Here is a 20,929-nt window from a genome sequence, read left to right as displayed (position 1 = left end):
AAATAAAAAAAAAATAAAACAGATTAAAACAGAACGAAATTTAAATTTCCGTTCCATTTTTACCACAACCGTAAAACGGAGCATTCTCCGCAAGTTTTACCAAAATCGATATGTCGACTTAACAAGTATCTTAACAAGTACCACCCTCTACCTACTCGTGGCGTGCAGAGGTTTAGTGATGCCAACTCCTTGATGGATAATCGAAAGACTAAGTAGCGATTACTCATGTGTACCTTTATTTTTACATAGGCATGCATCACCACTTATGAAGGTCCAGAAGCCACTCGAGGATAAGGGTTAAAGAGTGTACAGTAGTCAATGGGATAATATCGTAGTAATCCTTAGTGGAAATTTGGTAAATTGGATTACTTAAGTCGAACGGCTCATCAAGAATTTGTTTACGTTGGACTTGAAGACGACCATATTGTAGTCAGCTGGAAAACAGGCAAACGGAAGAGTTTTCCACAGGAATGCAGTTCTAAGAAAGAAACTTTGTTCATGGAATCTACGTTCATGTTTAGGCATAGATAAATAGTAGGGAAATTATTGATGGTGGTTTCAGCTAGATGAGTGTTTCTTGTGAAAGTTTGGTGAGGTGGGACTATAGATTGGAGCTCAGACAAGCACTTGCCATGAAAATAACGATAAAGCAGAGACAGGCTCGCAACGACTCTTCTGTGAGAAAGAGGTTGCAGGCAAGAGAAAAGAACATCCCCTACTAGGCTACGAAGTCTATTTTGAACTCTGTCAAGGCAGGATGTTTCTTTTTAGCAGCTTCTGCCCAGATGAGACAGGAATGTAGAAAAGTAACTTTTATTGGTATCTAGCCTGAGTCCCTGGCGTTGCCCGGGTGTTTAGAGGTGTGTGCTGAGCAAAAAGAAAAAAGGGGTCGTAGACAGATAGGCTCGGTCCCGTACCGCGAAGGAAGTAAAGAACGTGAAAAAAAACAAAAAAAAAACGTGGTGTCTTTGCTGTTGCGCCCATCGCCAAACCGTGACGTAGTTTGAAATTAAGGCTAGTCAATCGAAAAGAAGGGATGAATTTCGCAAATATCGGCGAAAAAAGCGATCCTTCCCTGTAGAAAAGTGCCCAGTTGAGGGCGAAGGAATTAATGTTTGTGGCCAATTTTTCGATATTTGCTGTCCGAAGGATCGAGCTTCAAAACGATACCAATTTTGTGAAAATCCGTCGCATCTGTCAAAAGTTTTAAGCATACATACATACAGATAGACAGACAGGTGAGATCTATATTATAGATGGTAACGTCTATTTGTTGCATATTTGATTTTTTTTTCTTAGTCGTTTGTTAGCTAAACTGCACAATGTCCAAACAATTATAAGCTAAATATTCTTAAAGACACCAAATTGAACAAAACTCTGTTTATTTCAAATCGTATAATTGTAGTCGATGCCATAATTTGAATTTTTGAACAATTCATTTTAAAATAGATAAAATTAGATGTTTTTCGTGAGTGTTAATTATTCTGTACTTTTACAGAATTTTTCTTTTTTATTAAGTTAGGATGTAATTTTTGTTAAAAACAAGATCCTGCAAGATGTTGCTGAGTGACATTTTCCCCCAGAAAGTTAATGTTTTTTTTTATGGGATTATCTTAATTTATCTTGATTTATAAATTCTTTTCGTTTTTAGAAAGATTTGTATTCCAATATTTACTTTATTGATCCCATGTCCATCATATGTCGCCATTTTGAACTGATGTTTATTGATTATGAAAAAGACGCGATTCTTATCAAATAAATTCAAAGTTATCTAAAAGCGCGATATTTGCTTTTTCTTTCAACGCATATTTGGAAAATAACATTCGTTTTTATAAATTTTCATTTAAATTTGCAAGCAAAAATAATTAAAAAATACTCAACCTTTTCTTTTATAAACCTTAAAAATGAAACGGTGCTTCTGCTTTATCGACCCGTGATTTCCACGAAATTACTCGTGGAAATCGTGGGGTGGAAGAAATGGAAACGGCCGGTCGAGCTTTATTACAAAAAACAAAAAAAACAAAAACAAAAAAAAGAACACAATTTGCTATAACTCCCCTCATGCTAAAAATGGCGACGACCACTGAAATTCATTAATACATTGGAAAATAATGTCTTAATATTAAAAAAAAAAAAAAAAAAAAAAAAAAAAAACACAAACTCAAACTACTTGTCGGCCATTTCTGATTCTTCCCATCATCTGCCGAGTACACTCGAGTAACTTCGTGGAAATCGTGAGGTGATAAATGCAAAAATACAGACGAAACAACAATGTTAGTCAAACATTTGCGGGAGATGCTGACCTCTAATGTTCCCCCCGTTATAAAGCCTTTTTAACAAAAACTTGTCTAGCCACAACTGATCCAAATACTTAGCGGGGGGGGGGGGGGCGCTTAGACCACTGTTTTCCTGCTTTGGTAAAGCACGAAACTGATTTCGAAATCTAGATGTTCTTTTCTTCCATACAGTCTCGGCCCTGTCGGTGGGGCATTAGAATACGCCGACTGCCCCCCCCCCCCTGCAGAGGGTAAAAGTCCCTCAATGAGGGTCCTGTATATGACCTTAGACTATATCCAGTGGTGAGGCCCCAGCTTGTGGGCTTTGGGGAGTGTGGAGCCACCCTTTAATTACCATTGCTCCCAGGTCAACTCTGACCCGGAGTGGTAGTACCTGTTAGGGTCCCAACTATGGGTTAAATAGAAACCGACGTGAAAACAATAAATATATTCTATAAAAAAAAAATTTTCTTCAAAATCTTTGGATTCGGCATTAAATAACCCAAAAAGGGTTGATATGCCGTAAAACCAAAACAACCAACCAATCCAAACAGTCTCTTCCTCAAAACAGAGGTTGCAAATCTTTCTCTGCTCTATCCTTATTTTCATGGTAGGTACACAACTCTGTTCCAATCTAGGGTTCTCTCCTGTAAAACATTCACAACAAGAACTCGTTTAACTACAGCAACTGCAAATAATTTTCTTTTCTGTGTTTCTAAAACGAAACGAAACTTCCATGAGCAAAGTTTCTTTCCAAGAATAACCTAAGGAACGCAATAACACGAACTGCTTCCCCAATGACTACAAGATGATCATTTTCAAGTCCAATGTAAATAAATTTGTTCAGCCATCCTCTTATTTAATCTGAGTTTTCACAGTCTCAACCATCATTACCAATGTTGTCTCAGCGCCCCTCCTTCCGACAAACATATTAACCTTATCCTCTAGTGGTATTTAAGCTTTGATAAACCGTGACTTGTTAGAAATCCAAAGTATTTTAGTTTTTCCATTTTAAAGTATTGTTCAGAACTAATTAGTCCAGGGTCATTAATTTTAGTTCTTTGGTTGGTTGGAGTAAGGATGCTAGTTCCTCTTCTATTGTCCTTTAGTTCTACTATTCCATGAGTTTCTGGCAAACGGTTACCTTTCTTACCTTGAGAGGGTCCAAAAAATCTGGTAGGTGATGCCCTTTTCTCCCTCTTTACAGCTGCTTTCACACAAGAGACGTTGCTAATCTCTCTCTACTCTGTAGTTATTTTGGCACTTCTGCATTTATTAACCCGCGATTTCCAGAAAGTTACTCCGGTGTGCCTGGCAGATAACGGGAAGAACCGGAAATGGTCGACGTTTTCTGGATATTAAGACATTTTTTTCCAATGTATTACTGAATGAAGTTCAGTGGTCATCGCCATTCTTAACATCTGGAAGGGGTTTCTAACAATTTGTTTTTGTTTGTAATAAGGCCTACCCGGCCATTTCCGGTTCTTCCTGTCATCTTCCGGGAACTCTCGAGTAACTTCGTGAAAATCGCGGGTTCATAAATGCTGAATCATCATTGTTTTCATGGCAAGTGCTCGACTGAGCTTCAGTTCACGTTCCCCGTCCTGTAAAACATTCGGAACAAAAACTCGTCCAGTTACAACCATTGTAAATAATTTTCTTTCCTCTGTGCATGCAAAACTAAACGAAAATTCCATGAGCAAACTCATTTTTCTCAAGAATTACCCGTCCTTGAATACAATACCCGAGGTTGCTTCCCAACTAACATGGTCATTTCACGTTTAATCTATATATCTATAAAAGTGAGACTGTGAGGACACTTCTCAACCTATGTACTCAACAATTTTTTTATCTACAGACTTGAAATTTTGTATATGGCGTATTCAGACACTATTAAAACGTTTTTTTTGTTTTTTTTTTAACCTGTTAGGTTAAAAAAAACGTTTTAATACTTTTTATTTTAACCTTTTAATAGGTTGTTTGTTCTTTTTTTTAAGTTCTTTTTTTTTTAATTTTTAATAAGTGTTTTTTTTTTTTTTTTTTTTGGTAAACTTTATTTAATAGTTAAAAAAAAAAAAACTTAATAGGTTTTTATCCAGAAAAGGGGATGCTAAGGAGTCAAAATTAAAAATAGGTACGTGAGGGGTCATCGGAGGTTTATTTGTTTTCTGTTTCACGAATGTGACAGATTACTTATGTTAAGACTAAATAGGTTTGGAAATATTTTAAAGAACGTGTCAAGCTGGCCTAATGGTTATCGTAATTGACTCACTGTTTTTTTAGATTTTGGTTTCAATCGCAGCTCGAGTATTTATTATACTTACAAAAAGTGAACTGTTTAAAAAAAAAAACATAATACTCGCATACACGTCTCAGTTTCTGTGTGAATTAAAATATAATATTTATGCGTAGTTTACGACCGGGCGACGCTGGGCGGCCTGCTTAGTATTACAAATTCTTGCTGTGTCGTTCTTTTAAATAATCAATTTCTGCTGTTTCAACCTTTGTCGCCAATCTCCTTTTCCTCGAGTGGCTTTTGAATCTTCTAAGCGGTGGCTCGTTAGTATAATAAAAAAAAAAAATAAAAAATAAAAAAAACAGATTTTGACTAGATATGTCGACGCCATATTTGAGAGCACGAGTGCGCGAGTAACTTTATACATGAGATGAGATTTCAATTTTGCTTTTGATGAGCCAAAGAACGCGAAGAATTTAATTTTGTATTTATTTTAACTTGGTTAAAGGGTGTTAGCGTGCAACTCTTGACAACTCTTGTCACTGACATTTCATGCTATCGAACCGAAATAGTTTAGTTGTATTTCTTTCGAATACAAGACACGGCTTTCCTACTAATGCACTGAGCTAAAGGTTCATGTCGTATTCGAGACGATTTCGGTGAAATGACATTAAATAGATATCTAAAAATAGTTGGATTAGATTTCCATCAAACTCTTGAAGGTGAGCTTGAAAATGAACGCACACATATTTCAATAACGCACATTGGAAATTAGTTGAATAAAGTATTCAATCTAGAATATGCAACTGTATGTGTGACTAGCAAGGATACCTGGCGTTGTACATAGCTTGAATAATAACTTTTTAAAAGAAGTATTTCTTTTATAACAACCCGATTTGTTGTTTCTTTTTCTTTTCTTTTTCTTTTTTCTTTTCTATCTCTTTTTTCTTTCTTTTCTATCTCTTTTTTCTTTCTTTTACTTTCTCTTTCTTTTACTTTCTTTTACTTTCTCTTTCTTTTACTTTCTCTTTTTCTTTTACTTTTTCTTTTTCTTTTTCTTTTTCTTTTACTTTTTCTTTTACTTTTTCTTTTACTTTCTCTTTTACTTTCTCTTTTACTTTCTCTTTTTCTTTTTCTTTTTCTTTATCTTTCTCTTTTTCTTTTTCTTTTTCTTTCTCTCTTTTTCTTTTTCTTTCTCTCTCTTTCTCTTCTTTCACTTTTTATTTTTTTCTTTCACTTTATTTTATCTTTTTTTCCTTTCACTTTTTCTTTTTTTTCTTTTTGTCTCTTTTTTTCTTTCTCTTTTTGTACTTTTTCTTTGCCTCTTTTTCTTTTTTCTTTGTCTCTTATTTTTTCTTGTTTCTTTTTTTTGTCTCTTTTGTTTTCTTTCTCTCTCATATTTATTATATCGGTATCCTGTTTTCTTTGTTTCCTTTTAATTTTTAGATTGTTTTCCTTGATTTTGTTTTTGCTTTAAAAATTTTTTTTTCATAGTGTTGTATATTCCTATTTAATAAAGGGGAAGATCGCGTGTTATATCTAATCAGGGTTAAAGTTGTGTGATCGTCTAGTTGTTCAGTCTATTCGTTCATATGCCGTTGTATGTGTGTGTTGCACATGTATTATTTGGACATACCTTCATGCGTCGTCTATGTTGGTCCGCCTGAATTCATCTCATGTCTTGGAGGGGAAACGGGGACCTGTTTGGACGAAGATTCAATCACTCCAAAACGACGAATTGGTTTTATAGTTTTATTCACCTTCCAGATGTCGACCACAGAAGGATGGAAGTGAATCTCTGGCCTGCGTGGTTTCTTCTTGGTCTCATTTCCACACACGTCAGTGTCCCCCCCCCCAGTGAAGCGGAGGATACGACTGTTAAGCCGTCCGTCGTCTTCTATGTCAAAACCCAATCTCCTCGATTCAGCTAACCTGATCATGTTACTCACACGCATCCGATCAGCTGACTCTCACTTCCGGTCAACGTGTCTACAATATAATTTATTCACCTCCCTCCCTCCCTCTCTCGATCCATTCTCTAACAATAGGAGTCAACGCTTATCAAGGCACTGATGCCACTCTAGGATAAGGGTTATTGGGCGTGCAGCAATCAATGGAATAATATCGTAGTAGTCGTTAGCAATGGAAATTTAGTAGACTGAATTACTAAAGTGGGCGGTTTATCGAGAATTTGTTTATTTTTGACTTGAAGCCTTTTCTTTTTTTTCTTGCTTTTGTTTTTTTTTTTACTTTTTTGCCTTTTTTCCTCTTTTTTACTTTTTCTTTTTTTGCTTTGTTTCTTTTTTTTGCTTTGTTTCTTTTTTTGCTTTGTATCTTTTTTGCTTTGTATCTTTTTTTGCTTTGTTTCTTTTTTTGCTTTGTTTCTTTTTTTGCTTTGTTTCTTTTTTTGCTTTGTTTCTTTTTTCTGCTTTGTTTCTTTTTTCTGCTTTGTTTCTTTTTTCTGCTTTGTTTCTTTGTTTTTTTGCTTTGTTTCTTTTTTCTGCTTTGTTTCTTTTTTTTTTTTGCTTTGTTTTTTTTGCTTTGTTTCTTTTTCTGCTTTGTTTCTTTTTTTCTGCTTTGTTTCTTTTTTTCTGCTTTGTTTCTTTTTTTCTGCTTTGTTTCTTTTTTTCTGCTTTGTTTCTTTTTTTCTGCTTTGTTTCTTTTTTCTGCTTTGTTTCTTTTTTTTTGCTTTGTTTCTTTTTTTTTGCTTTGTTTCTTTTTTCTGCTTTGTTTCTTTTTTTTTTGCTTTGTTTTTTTTGCTTTGTTTCTTTTTCTGCTTTGTTTCTTTTTTTTGCTTTGTTTCTTTTTTTTGCTTTGTTTCTTTTTTGCTTTGTTTCTTTTTTTTGCTTTGTTTCTTTTTTTTTGCTTTTTGGCTTTTTTTGGCTTTTTCTTTTTTTTTTTTTTTTGGCTTTTTTTCGTTTTCTTTTTTGGGGCTTTGTTTTTGTATTTCTTGTTTCTTTGTTGAGGGGGGTATAACTATTTTTTTTGTTTCCGTTTTCGCTTTTATTTCTCTTTTTTCTTTCTTTCCATTCTCTTTTTTCCTGTCTCCAAACAATTGACACGCAACATCGTTGAATAATATTTAAAAAAAATCCCCCGTTTTAAAATATGACACATCATATTTGCCTTCGTCGTTATTAGCCATCAAAGATTTACGACAATTGCTTCTTTCAATAAATGCGTTTGTTGCCGACCATTTGTCGGCCAACCGTGGTTGACGCAGGTGTTTGCACAGATTAATAAACCACGGCACCACCACCACCAACAACAACAACGATGAATGAAGGCTAGCAATAAAAGTCGCTTCTAACTCTCGACGTCATTTTGATTCTCGTACAAGCCTTTAGAATCGAACACAATCGATAAGTTGCTATAGGATCACAAGTACCCGCAACAAATGAGAATAAAATTACTAGCTAAACAAATAGTTGGTTGCAAGGAAAGACTGGAAAATACAAACCGGCGTCTAAAATAAGTTCATTTCAATGTAAAATATAATGTGAAAATTTGATTCCCGAAAGACACTTCAATTCTCGTACGTGAGAAAATATGAATAATCTTTGAAGATCACTGCTGAAAGTTGAATTAGGAGTGACAGCGCTTGAAGATAAATTAATATACACCGTTGTATATCCTTAACACTTTAACTAATAATGACATGAATTATTTTTACTATAATAATTAAATAGCTACAGACACTAGTGTTTCATCCTTCCTGGAATCTTCAGTGCAGGGTGTCACGACTAACACCAGTCAATAAATTCGAACCCGGAAACACGAGCCATCTCTGGCTCGATTAGCAAAGACCGTATACGATCGGCTACCATTAACTGCGAGAAATAACATTTGAATTAAAACATTCTATTTTTAAATGTTTTTAACGTCAGCCACAGTAATCTAATCGTTATACGATGATCTGTGCATAAGAGCTAAATTCGCCGACTTAATTCAACTGAAAGTGGTCAACGATAAGAAACGAGTTTCTTAAAGAGACTGACATTATATATATATATATATATATATATATATATATATATATATATATATATATATAATTTGCAGTTTTTTATATTTAAATTTCATTCAGAAAAATAATTTTTCAAAACAAAAATGTATTATTTGAACAAAGAATACAATGGTTAAAGTAATCTCCTTACTCCGTGGATTTTCGATGTAGGCTCATCTCTTCAGAGGAAAAGTCATTAGCAAAATATTAAATCTGGTTTGATATAATTTTGCTATTCAACATATACATAGAAAATATATCAAAGATTAAATCTTTTTAAGGGACACGAAGAAAGAAAATAAATGTTGAAACAAAAAGATGAGATTTTGGTATCCGAATGGAATGGTAATCCTTGAATAGAATTGGATGATCTTAAAGAAATCCAAATGTGTTGAAGAAATCCACATTGAAAGTTAATTCCAATTCTATTCGATATAGCATCCAGAGTAATTGGCAATAATCCTTTGGGAATGGAGAATTTTAGATTTGACTGAAATTTAAATATAAAAAAAACTGTAAATTTTTAATTTCTTCTATCTAGTATATTGAGCAAATTTATTTGGTTGGGATTATCTTATATATAAATATTACCTCCCAAAAATGTGAGACTTGATACCACAAGATTCATTAATCTGTGTTCTATTTAATCTCCTTGTTCTGAGATATATAAAGGAATGAGACGACTCTGTGTCGACCACGCTAGTACTTGTCTAGTTTAATCAAGTCATTAAAAAAAATGAAAATATTTTTTTTAAAGTTATATTGCACATACCCGTTATGGAATAAAGTTCTCGTACAAAAAATTCCCTTGCTTTAATGAAGTATTTTTAGAGAGAGAAAAATCAAATTTTAATGAAATCTATCGTATCCCGGCCATCTGGACTATATCGTCAACGAGGAGATGGGGGGGCACAAAGGAAGATATCTCACTGCTTAAAGTTTGTCAAAATTTGATTATTTTGAATCATGGGCCGAAAAAATATTTAGATTATTTTTTTCCACTTATTTTACAGTGTTTTTTTTTTTTTTTTTTTTTTTTTTTGATGAACCGAAAAGAATATCTGAAAAGGAAGGAGAATAAACTGGTAAACCGTTGATATAAGTTTTATTAACAAAGAATACACGTGCTGTGATTCTCGTGCAGTGTTGTAATGGCGGAAAGGCTTCTTCCGACCAAGGGGGATAACCTATGTCATTTTATTACCGCTAGAGGCAGAGAGACGAGGGCAATTTAAAACTATGACGTTTTCCCCTTCAAGAATTATTATGAAAGGGGGGTATGAAGAGAATCAGTAAGGGTGTCTGTCCAGCATCAAGTTATGAAATCCTTAAATTTACTTGGGAGTCTTCGTACTCTGGGCGATTTTCGTACTGATTCGTGGGGATTAATTGAAAATAGCTGGTTTAGACAGCGGGTGATTGTTTTGCTTGTATTAACTTCTTGGGAGGTGTTGATTTCTTCAGGGAGTGAGCAAAGAGTTCTTCTCCTCCTCATTGGCCGCGCCTTTTCCAGTTCTTGAGAGGCCTCGAGGCCAGCAGGGTTGTTTTCGTTATAAAAATCTTTTTCAGTCGAGGAGTTAGGAGCTATGTCTCGCACGTTGACTGTAATTTTTGCGCCAGGAGGCAGTCGCACATGAGCATAGTAAGGGTTGAGTCGAGCTTACCTAGTTCTAGTGTGATTTCTCGCATATATTGAACAAAGGGTTGCCTAAGAACCAATCGAAGTCCCAGAGGAGGATTTACGGCTTCATTTAAATAGCCGCATTAGTGGCAGTGCAGAGTAACAATCTAATTGAGTGGAGGGCATCTTCCCAACAGAGCAGCTTCATGTTGCTAGAGAATAAAGTTACTTGAATGGCCTTCCATAAAATGTCGTTCAGTTTCTCTACCTGCCCATTACCTTCAGGGTAGTATCTACTTGTGTTAGAGATAGCAATACTTTTTCCATGTAAGAAGTCTCTAATTTCTCGCGCAAGGAAGCCAGCATCCCAAAAATTGAAAATAGCTGGTTTAGACAGGAAATTATTGTTTTGCTTGTCATGTCCTTATAGGGAAAAGCAAAGGGAAAGCGAGAATTCTCATCAATTACAGCAAGGGGGTATTTGTTAGCATGTAAAGAAGTTAGTAATGGGCCTTTAAGATCGATGTTCAATCGCTGGAAAGTAGTATGGCCTTTATTAGTGTTCCCTTGTTAATACCGATAAATTTGGGCTTCAGATACTAGCAGCAAGAGCAGGAGATACTTATGCTCTTCATCTGGTCTAAAGAGAACGGGAGACTCCTTGTTTTGATAAAGTGGCAGAGCCGTGTAACATCAGGATGGCATGATCAAATGTGCAAATCACGAAGATCTTCCAAAGTGTGAGTGGGAGCTGAGATGCGAGAGACTGTGTCAGCAGCTGCATTTTCCCGGACGGCAGACAATACTAAATTTGAAGTATGACAATTCAACACGCCATTGACATATTTTGTCATTTTTAATTTTCGATTTTCTACTATTGTCGAATATAAAACTGATGCTCGTTTGATCCGTAATGACTTTGAAGAGTCTGTCGGTTAAAAAGTGGCGCCACTTTCGAAGAGCTTCAACGATCGCAGCAGCTTTTTTTTTTCCGAGAGCATGATGTTTGATTTCATTTGGATTCAGCGTCCGTGAAAACAATGCAACGGGTCGACCTTTTTGATTTAATATAGCAGCTATGCAGTAATGACTTGCGTCCGTCTTTACTTCAAATTCTTTATCTGGGTCAACTGTTATTAGAGTAGCGTCTTTTAAGTCATTTTTTCAAAGTTTTAAATGAGTTTAAAACTGATAGACGATAGAAATTCCTTGTTATGATTGAGCAATAGTATCTTGTCGGAGAAGTTTTGAATAAACTTGCTACAATACGAACACCTTCCAACTACTCGTTTTTGAGATGCGAGATTTAGAGGTGGTGGCCCTTCGAGAAGTGGTTTCAGTCTTTGATAGTTGGTAGCAATTTGGTTGTTTTATATAGTGTATCCAAGTAGAGTGATTGTAGTAGCCGAAATAATGTTCTTGCTTTCATTCAGAGTAATGTTATATATATATATATATATATATATATATATATATATATTTTTTTTTTTTGTTATATCATAAAATCGTTGAAGATTGTGATCATGTTCTTTTTGACTTATCCACAACGTGACGTTGTCTATGCACACAAAAGTATCTGTTGTTTTGTTTTTTTTTTTATCCAGGAAGTTATTGATACATTTTTGGAAGGCACTTACTCCATTAGTAACACCAAAGGGAGGCGAGTGAACTGGTAAAGCTTACCACTTACTTCGAAAGCTGTGTATTGCCGATCAATGTAACTTATCGGTATTTGGTGATAGGTAGACCTCAGGTCGAGTGTAGTATGTAATACATCATTTTATTGATGTTAGGCATGAGATAAGCATCCAGTTTTATTTATGGTATCACTGTAGTCAACGACCATTCTTTTTTTGTGATTTTCGTTGGAGGTTACCAGAACCTGAGCCAAGGAGACAACGAGGGCTCTATTATGCCTTCTCGCAACATTCTAGCATTCTAAATTATGAATTTGTTGTCGGCAATCGTGCGATGATATGATTTAGCGGCAATAGGAGTTGTAAGCGAAAAAAAGAAGAGGGAAGGATGTTTATAGATGGACAAGAGTTATTCTTGTTAATAGCTCCAATAACCAGTTCATCCTCAGAAACGTCGAATTTTAGAATCCCTCTTTTGTATTTTTTAGGATGTCTTTCCTGATAATTATGTCGATAAAGAGATATTAATCACTTCCACTGTCATGCCGGAGCGGGTCTTATTTGGTTTATTCTTATTTTTATTTTTTTAGCGCAATGTTTGCAATGGTTTCGCTAATAATTTTGGCGTGTTGGTTAGGGTCTGCCAGAGCTATGTTTTTTTTTTTTTTTTTTCCGATAAATTTTCCCATACTACCAGAATCAGCCATTGCATTCACAATATGTCCAGTTATTTAACATTTAGTGAACATGTCCAAGGATGGAATACTGTTGCCATATCTGGGCAGGAGCTGCTAAAAACAGCCTATCCTGCCTTGACAGAGTACAAAATAGACTTCGTGGCTTAGTGGGGGATGCCCTTTTCTCTACCCTGCAACCTCTCTCCCACAGAAGAGACGTTGCGAGCCTATCCTTGTTTTATCGTTATTTCCATGGCAGGTGCTCGTCTGAACTCCAATCTCTGGTCCTCCCTCGCCAATCTTTCACGAAAAACACCCGTCTAGCTGAATCCACTGTGAAAAATTTCCCCCACTCTATATCTGTGCCTAAATTAAAACGCGGATTCCATGAACAAAGCTTCTTTCTTATAACTGCACGCCTGTGGAACTCTGTTCCGTCTGCCTGCTTCCCACCGGACTACAACTTGGATGTATTCAAGTCCAATGTTAACAAATTCCTGATGAACCGCCCCCTTAATTAAACACTTCATCAAATCTCCACACTAACGTAATGTACTTGCAATAACCCTTATCCCTGAGTGGCTTCCGGGCCTTGATAAGTGGTGATCACTGTGTAAAAAAAAAAAAAATGTCTTTTGCTTTTGTCCTTAGTCAGGCGAGACTAGGTGGGGTCGAGTCAGGGTCGTATAATACAGCATCAGTATGTTATATCACATATCCCTCCATATTTACATGAATAAACCGGAAACCAGCAGGAGCAGCGACGGTGATAATAATGGCGACACTAAGACAAACCCCATTCGTCGATACAACGCAAATGATCACACTAAACACACACACACAACATCAAATCCCATTTCTTTATATAAACACATCAACAGATTAACTCGCACCTCATCAAAAAAAAAAAAAAAAAAAAAAAATACCAGAGAAAGCCGCACATCAAAAGAAAAATACAAAACACAAGCATCACAGCAGATGCAACTCCGGCAGCATATAAACACTAATAATTATCTCATAAAACACTGCAACAGTACAATAACTACTAGAACACTTTCTTAACTTTAAATTAATATAACACATGTATACAAACATCAAACAGACGAATCTCTACAATACATTAAAACGCAAAAACAAACACAAATAAAAAGCGAAAACGCCAACCAGCGATAAAATCCGCAATTGTCTACAACTACCTCCGTAACACGATTATAAAACGACAGCCTTTTTGACAAGCGAGCAGATCGGCCCAGCGTGTCAAGCTGTGAACCTCGCGTCATCACCAGCCAGCAGCCGTTAATCCCTCGCCAGCGACAACAGCTATTAAAATTACCACTGCGCCGACGCCATCTCATTCATGATACTGAACAGCAAGCCTTAAAGAATACCCCTCTTTCGCACCCGCCGCCAGATCACCACAGCTCACCAGACAGCGAGGTTTGTCCCGCCAATAGCAGCAGCTACCGTCACCAATTCCCCATCAGCGACACCTGCTATTAAGATTACTCCTCTTCCGCCGTCGCCGCCAACCCCCTTGTGCTATTGGACAACAGCTTTTAAGACAACTCCTCCTTCACCACCGCACCCGTATCCCAGACACCAGAACACTAAGCCACATTCCAGTCATCGCCGCCACCACATACGTATTCCAGACACCAGAACACATATTTTACTATACTGTATTCTTTATCTTGCATACAATAAAAGTTCCATATTTGAAATTTAACTTTTTCAAATCGCAAATTTTAAATTCCTAAATTATGATATATATATATATATATATATATGTTAGTGTTGGGACGATCAATTGGGAATCGGAAAAATCGGAGTATTTGAGGGTATCGGAATCGGTAAAATTTATACTGATTTTTCGATGCCAAAATAATTCTTTTGTCTTTTTTTTAATTTTGTTTAAAGCTAAACCTTCCATTGCTGGTAATAATAGTAAAATACTAAATATTTATTGATTTTTAAATCATCGATGAAGCTAAAATTGATAGATCGTCCCTCACAAATATATTTTTTAATTTAGGAAAATATCTGCACATTCAACATGTATTTGTTTTTACGGTAATCGGAGAAAAAATACAACTATATAGTTAAATATTTAGAGATTTCTAAAGAATCGGAATCGGGGATTTAGTACGGAATTGGTAATTGTATCGGAATCAGGAAAATATTGGGATCGTCCCATCACACGTGTGTGTGTGTGTGTGTGTGTGTGTGTGTGTGTGTGTGTGTGTGTGTGTGTGTGAAAGGAACTTGCGTTCCTTCAGCTGTAACCAAAACTTATGAAGAATTCTTGGTAAAATTATTTCTGACAAATAATAATGGAAAGTCATGACACTTAAACGACAGTTATTCAGAAAAAAAAATGTAAGCGTGACACAGAAAATAACACACACGCTATCGTATTAATATACAGATTTTATTCAAAGGAAACTGAATTAATTTAAAATATATAAACAAAACTTGGACGGACTAGAACGACGAAGCGCTAATTTGACGCCGAATCGCCCCCACTCCACCCCGCTGAATCGGTCACACACACACACACAAACAAAGTCAAACGTTCACCAGCATTTCGTCTTTATTGTAAGTTTGATTAAAACTGCATATTAAAAGAAAAAAAACGTTGATCTGTCGACTTTATCTTAACAATGAACATACTTTCAAAACTGCTGACAAATGGACCAGCATGCACTTTTCTAGTTGATATCGAACAGACAGACAAAATGGCTGACATGTTATTTTTATGTGTAACCAGATTGTGTCGTGTGCGGACTGTCCGCCAATAGAACATTTATAGCTAATTCTTCATCGATTTGGATGTGTGTGCTTGCTTGTCCTTCCGTAGGGAACAATAATTATCGAAACGGAGAATCATATTGGGGTTTCATTAATACTCGTGGGAAATTTATTTGGAAGCTGTAATTTAGGAAATTAGAAACGAACTAATATATATATATATATATATATATAGAGAGAGAGAGAGAGAGAGAGAGAGTATTACAATTATCATACATTTATATATATATATATTATGCTGAAGAATTCTAGAGTGGATGAAACGCGGAATATTCAGTGTAGCTTAATCGCCATATATATTTTATAACTTACTAACTAGCTCTACCTACGTATTGAGCACTGTTGAAGTAAATACTTAAAGTTTACGCATAAATCTATACTTTCGTATATTAATTTTATGTGAGTAAATGAAGTAGTTATATATATATATATATATATATATATATATATATATATATATATATATATATATATATATACTCCCATGAATTAGTTTTTCTTTTGTGTATTGATATTCATATTAAAAACCTTCTTTTCTATTTAAAAAGAAAATGCAATTTTCTTATATATGGGTTGTGGAATTGCATTAACTAGCAAAAGATCTAGCTAATTTGCATATTCTTTAAAACATTCATTTTAATTAATTCCCTATTAGTTTTTTTTTCAGTTTTCTTATGTGATGATCATCTTTAGTTAACTACTACGTGTAATTATATTCATGCAGGTATTCTACATGATTTATACTTGCATAATATTTACGTAAAAGTTTACAGTAAACACACAATTGTTTCCATATATATTTATGTATACGTATATATTTTTGTTTAATCTATAAGTGAACGTGTCTGTGTCTACATTTTCCTACGCAATAACTCTGTCAATTTTCAGTTTACAGATTCGAAGTTTGATGTACAGGGTACTGAGATTTGGGAAAATCTTTGTAATCCGTGTTCAGCCAGAAATTTAGCTGTTAAGGAGTCTAAGTTCAACGATTTGACCTTTGAGAACTTTACCAAATTCCTCCAACAATTTGGGGTCTAAACACTTTAAATTTTAGATATAGGTTCCTTGGATATGGATCTAACTTAATAACTTGATTTGAGCCAAAAACAATAAATTTTAAGGGGTCATAATAGGGGTGAAATTTTTAAAAAAATTAAAAAATGACTATTTTATTTATTTTTTTTTGCTCAACATACACCTCCAAACACCCGGGCAACGCCGGGCTGAAATGCTAGTATATATATATATATATATATATATATTTATATATATATATATATATATGTGTGTGTGTGTGTGTTAGAAATGCATTTCATGCAAGGCATGAAAATTGTTAAACAATGTTTTTACTATAGGCTTTAAAAATAAAGGTACAAGATTCAATTTGAAATTTATTTATCTTCAAAGTGCACTTTTATAAATTTTACAAAGTAAGGTATAAAAATTTAATTTAATTTGAATCAAAAAATTACGTTGGATTTATTTTATGTAATGTATATTCTGTTGCACTTAAAAAAAATAATTGAAAATTTTATATCTATATCATTAATTGCTAGATGAAAGATAATGTTTTTAAATTGCAACAAAATGCTTTGGCGATGGACGCAACGGCGAAGACGTCAGTTTTTGTTTTTCACGTTCTTTTCCTCCTTCGTGGTAAAGGTTCGAGTTTGCCTGCCTACTACCACTTTTTTGAACACACACATACAAACACCCGTGTAACAGCCTAGTCTGTTATGTAAAGGAAAGTTGTCTTTGTGTTTGTATTTCTGCTAAAAACGCTCGACACACGCAGAGGATACTGACAAAACTAGTATCGTTAGCCCCATCCATCTGTAGACAAATATCAAAAGATTGGTAAAAAAAACATTAATTCTTTGACCGTCAACTGGGCCGTTTTTTGCAAGGAAGAGCCAGTTTTTTTCGTCGACATTTTCGCAAAGTCATTCACACCTCGCGATGTCGACGTACGTATAAAAAGACGTTGTTTCGAAGGCCAGCGACGTCACAAGTTGCGTTGGCGAGACAGCTTAAGTGTTTGCCTTTTTTTTTTCACCTCCTTTTCTTTTCCTGCATTACAAGTTCGAGCCTGGCTACTGCGGTTAATTTTTTTTTGCACTCGCCGGACACTCGCTATTTTCATAATTTTAAGGAGTTGGTTGCTCAATAGTCTTACTATACCACCTCTCCACATCCGGGCAACGCCTGGTACCCATGATAGTTTAAACAATAAAAGAATTTCCTTCTATCTATCACATTTTCTGGGCTACTTTTAAGTGGGTCACCCTGTATATGTAAAAATGTAGAATAGTTATTTCTGTGGCCAATTGCAGCGGTACATTCGGGTACCATGGCAATATTAACGATCGAGTACTCAGATATATTGGATACAACAGATATTTTCTTTGGAAAAATGGATTTCAAAGGGATTTTGGCGCTTCTACACTATTGGGACGAGATTTGTAGTTGATAAATAGTTTTCAGATGGTTTCAACTGATTTTTTTGCCAATTCTAACAAGTTACAATGGTAGCTTCCAAATAATGCAATTACCTGAAATTACTGAATTAAAAAAAACACAACTTTAATCGTGGTAGCAGATGAAAATTTGCCACCATCTTGTTTAAATCGAAACGGAAAATTAGCTCCCTTTTGAACTCTCCTGTGTCTTACAATCATTTTCATCAAATTCTATTTTTTTTAATTTCCTTTAATAAATAATGTTCTACCTTATCGATTTTCGTGATTTTTGGATATAATCATCTTAAAAATACGAGGAATGTGTAGATGCCATTGTTTTCATGTGGAATTCAGTATTACGATTTCCGAAATCTTGCCCCAATAGTGTAGAAGCGCCGGGTTTTCAGACAGGAAGTTATGCCAATCAACCCTATTAATAGACTCTGCGGTTAGAATGGAACACCAGAAGACTTAACTTCGTTTTGGTCTTAATTGAGTCAATTGAATCCAGAGACAGAACAGTAGATGTTAACTGTTCAGGAAAAGTTGTCAGATATCATGTAAGGCATGTGTATATGCTTATATATTTCTATGTACCGGATTCACTCCTAAACTAATTAATCGATCATTATTTTGTTTGCATATTTCTATGCACTGAATTTATCCCTAAACTAATTAACCGATCATATTATTTTTTTAACATACTGGGCGTAAGGAATAGTAATGAAACTATATTTAGCTTCATACAACGAGGGCAAAGAGAGAGTGGTGGTAGATGTTTCAAAATTCATAATGATCAGTGAATTAGTTTAGGAGTGAATTCTTCAAATAGAAACATAAGCATACCTTACTTTTATAAGCATATATAAAACGATAATGCTTTTAACATGAATACTTATTATGTCGGACTACTGTTCTCATCTTGAGTGTGATTTTCAGAACGTCGATATAACCTCCGACCTTCTTCAGGTGTATCTTGTCGAACTCGGGAATTTGAACGGAATTTCGAGCGGAACCCTTTATTTACTTCACGGGGGTATCGTGCTCGTGTTCCGTTAGCCATGACTGGATAAAGGTCCATTATATTTCGGTCGCCCACACTGAGGATTGAACCTTCAAGAGAACATCACTTTTGCAATTGATTTTTCCCAGTACTCTAACCACTGCGCCACGGGCCCTTGCGGCCAATTCTAGTACGAATTTTAGGAGCCTTAAACCTACTTTTTATTTCTAGTTTTAAATGTCACCATTTATTACTAATTATTACTATATATTCGGCATAATCACGTTGATACACCGGTTCTCATCAGATCACCGAAGTTAAGCAACGTTGAGCCTGGCTAATACCAGATGGGTGACCATTTGGGAATTCTAGACGCTGTATGTGCTGCGCAACTCTTGCCACACAAATTTCACGTGCAGTCACCCTTACAGTGGGTATCCATAGTCTGACAAGACTGAAGGAAGCCTTAATTACTATATATTAATGTATATCTATCTCTATACTTATTACTTGTATATATTAATGTTTTTACTTATAACTTGTATATATTATCTATTGTTTATAATTACTGCTTCCCATATCGTATTGAATTCTATACTAGGTCTACTTAGTAGTTGGTTATTCCCCAGCATATGTGCTGCTTCTTTCAGTCGTCTTACTCTCCACCGTTCCTCTCTGTCTATAATTTTTACTTCATTTCATAATGGTAGATGTTTTCCCTTTTCTTTTCCAATATGGTCAGCTATACCTGACTTTTCAGTCTTTTTTTTTTTATTTTTTTATTTTTTTTATTTTTTACCCCAAACAAGGCACATTGCCACTTTGGTGTAGGGGGCTATTATCAGGGGCAACAACTACTGGGGCACTATGTAGGGATTTGGGCAGCAAGATGTCGGTTCACGTTGCACTTGAACTTCTGCACGTCAGTACAGTTGGGGAAGCAGGGACCTGGAATGGAATTCCAAAGTCTAGCGGTTCTGGGGAAGAAACTACTGGAGTAGAAAGATCTTTTACATCTAGGGATCTCTACAGTGTGGGGGTGGGATTCTGCAGCCTGTCGGGTCTGTCGAGGGTGTTCGCGTCGTGGGGGCACAAGTGCTTTCAGTTCGTCAGAGCATTCACTATTAAAATACTCTCCACGTACTACGGCTTTTCGATGTTCTTCTAACCGTACTTTCAACGGACGACACGTTTCACTTCTGTATAGTTTTCACATTTACATGGGATTTCATATACAGTTCTTAGTCATGATTTTTTTTTCTGTAGGGGGCTTGACTCTTGCAAGTTGTATCCGGAGAGTTGAATCACTCCTGAATACTGTCCTTATGTCATATGGATTACATATTCGTTAAAGTTTTTCAGACAAGCCCTTCATATATGGTATACAAACTGTGGTGAGTTTCTGAATCGTGTCCTTTTGTTTTTGGTCCAGATTTCTTGGAGCTGATGTCATGCTTTCTGAATAGTTGTTTTGGTGGAGTTTTTCTCTTAAACTGCCCATCTCCTCTTGATATGCACTGATGTTACTACATCTTGCTTTTGCTCGTTGTTGTAGGCAACGGACGATTCCTTTCTTTACATTCTATGGATGGTGGGAGTTGTAGTACATATAACGAATCCTCATCTCAAAAATTCAGAAACGTGAATACTTATTTTTTAAATCTGCCGACACGCGCGTTTTAAACTTACGACTTGATAATTACAGCCAGTTGGAAGATTCGAACTCCAAGTTATCATTAACTGGTATTATCTGGAGTTATTACTATGGAAAATAAAGGAATAAAATTATATTAATACTAATTATGTGAGTATAAACAGTCAGATAACATTTAACGATTGACGTCAGTGTTGATTGACCGCTTATTATTGACTCGCTAAATAGGACTCGAGTTTGCTTAAATATTTTTCTTTAACAAAAACATGTTTTAAGAAATATTAATAATCTATATATTAATAAAGTTGATTTTTTTTCTCGCACTGACATTTATATAAAAAAAACTTTTTTTTTTTTTTTTTTTTTGGTCCCCCCCGACAAAAAGAGGGTGGACCTGTAAATTCACCCTTGTCCTTTCATCCGTCCACATTTTTTTCTCAATAACTACGCCATGGATTTTCTGGAAAACTCCGGTGCACCCCTATGGGTGCCTCTCGGGTTAAAATGGCTAAAATTGACACTTTTGTGCTTGTATAAAAAAAAAAAATT

General features: G+C 35.3%; 1 protein-coding gene and 1 pseudogene across 3 annotated transcripts in view; both read left to right on the top strand.

The window, feature by feature from the left end:
- LOC145259828 (uncharacterized) overlaps window positions 1–20,929 on the top strand; it is a 299,932-nt gene that overhangs the window by 31,915 nt on the left and 247,088 nt on the right. The window lies entirely within an intron of this gene.
- Window positions 18,994–19,110, top strand: LOC145260154 (5S ribosomal RNA; annotated as a pseudogene).

This window comes from Euprymna scolopes, chromosome 35, assembly GCF_053919585.1.
Source record: "Euprymna scolopes isolate OS-2025 chromosome 35, ASM5391958v1, whole genome shotgun sequence".
Classification (NCBI taxonomy): Eukaryota; Metazoa; Mollusca; class Cephalopoda; order Sepiida; family Sepiolidae; genus Euprymna; species Euprymna scolopes.
Note: the sequence above shows the minus strand (reverse complement) of the source record. Positions and strands in the feature narration are given on the sequence as shown.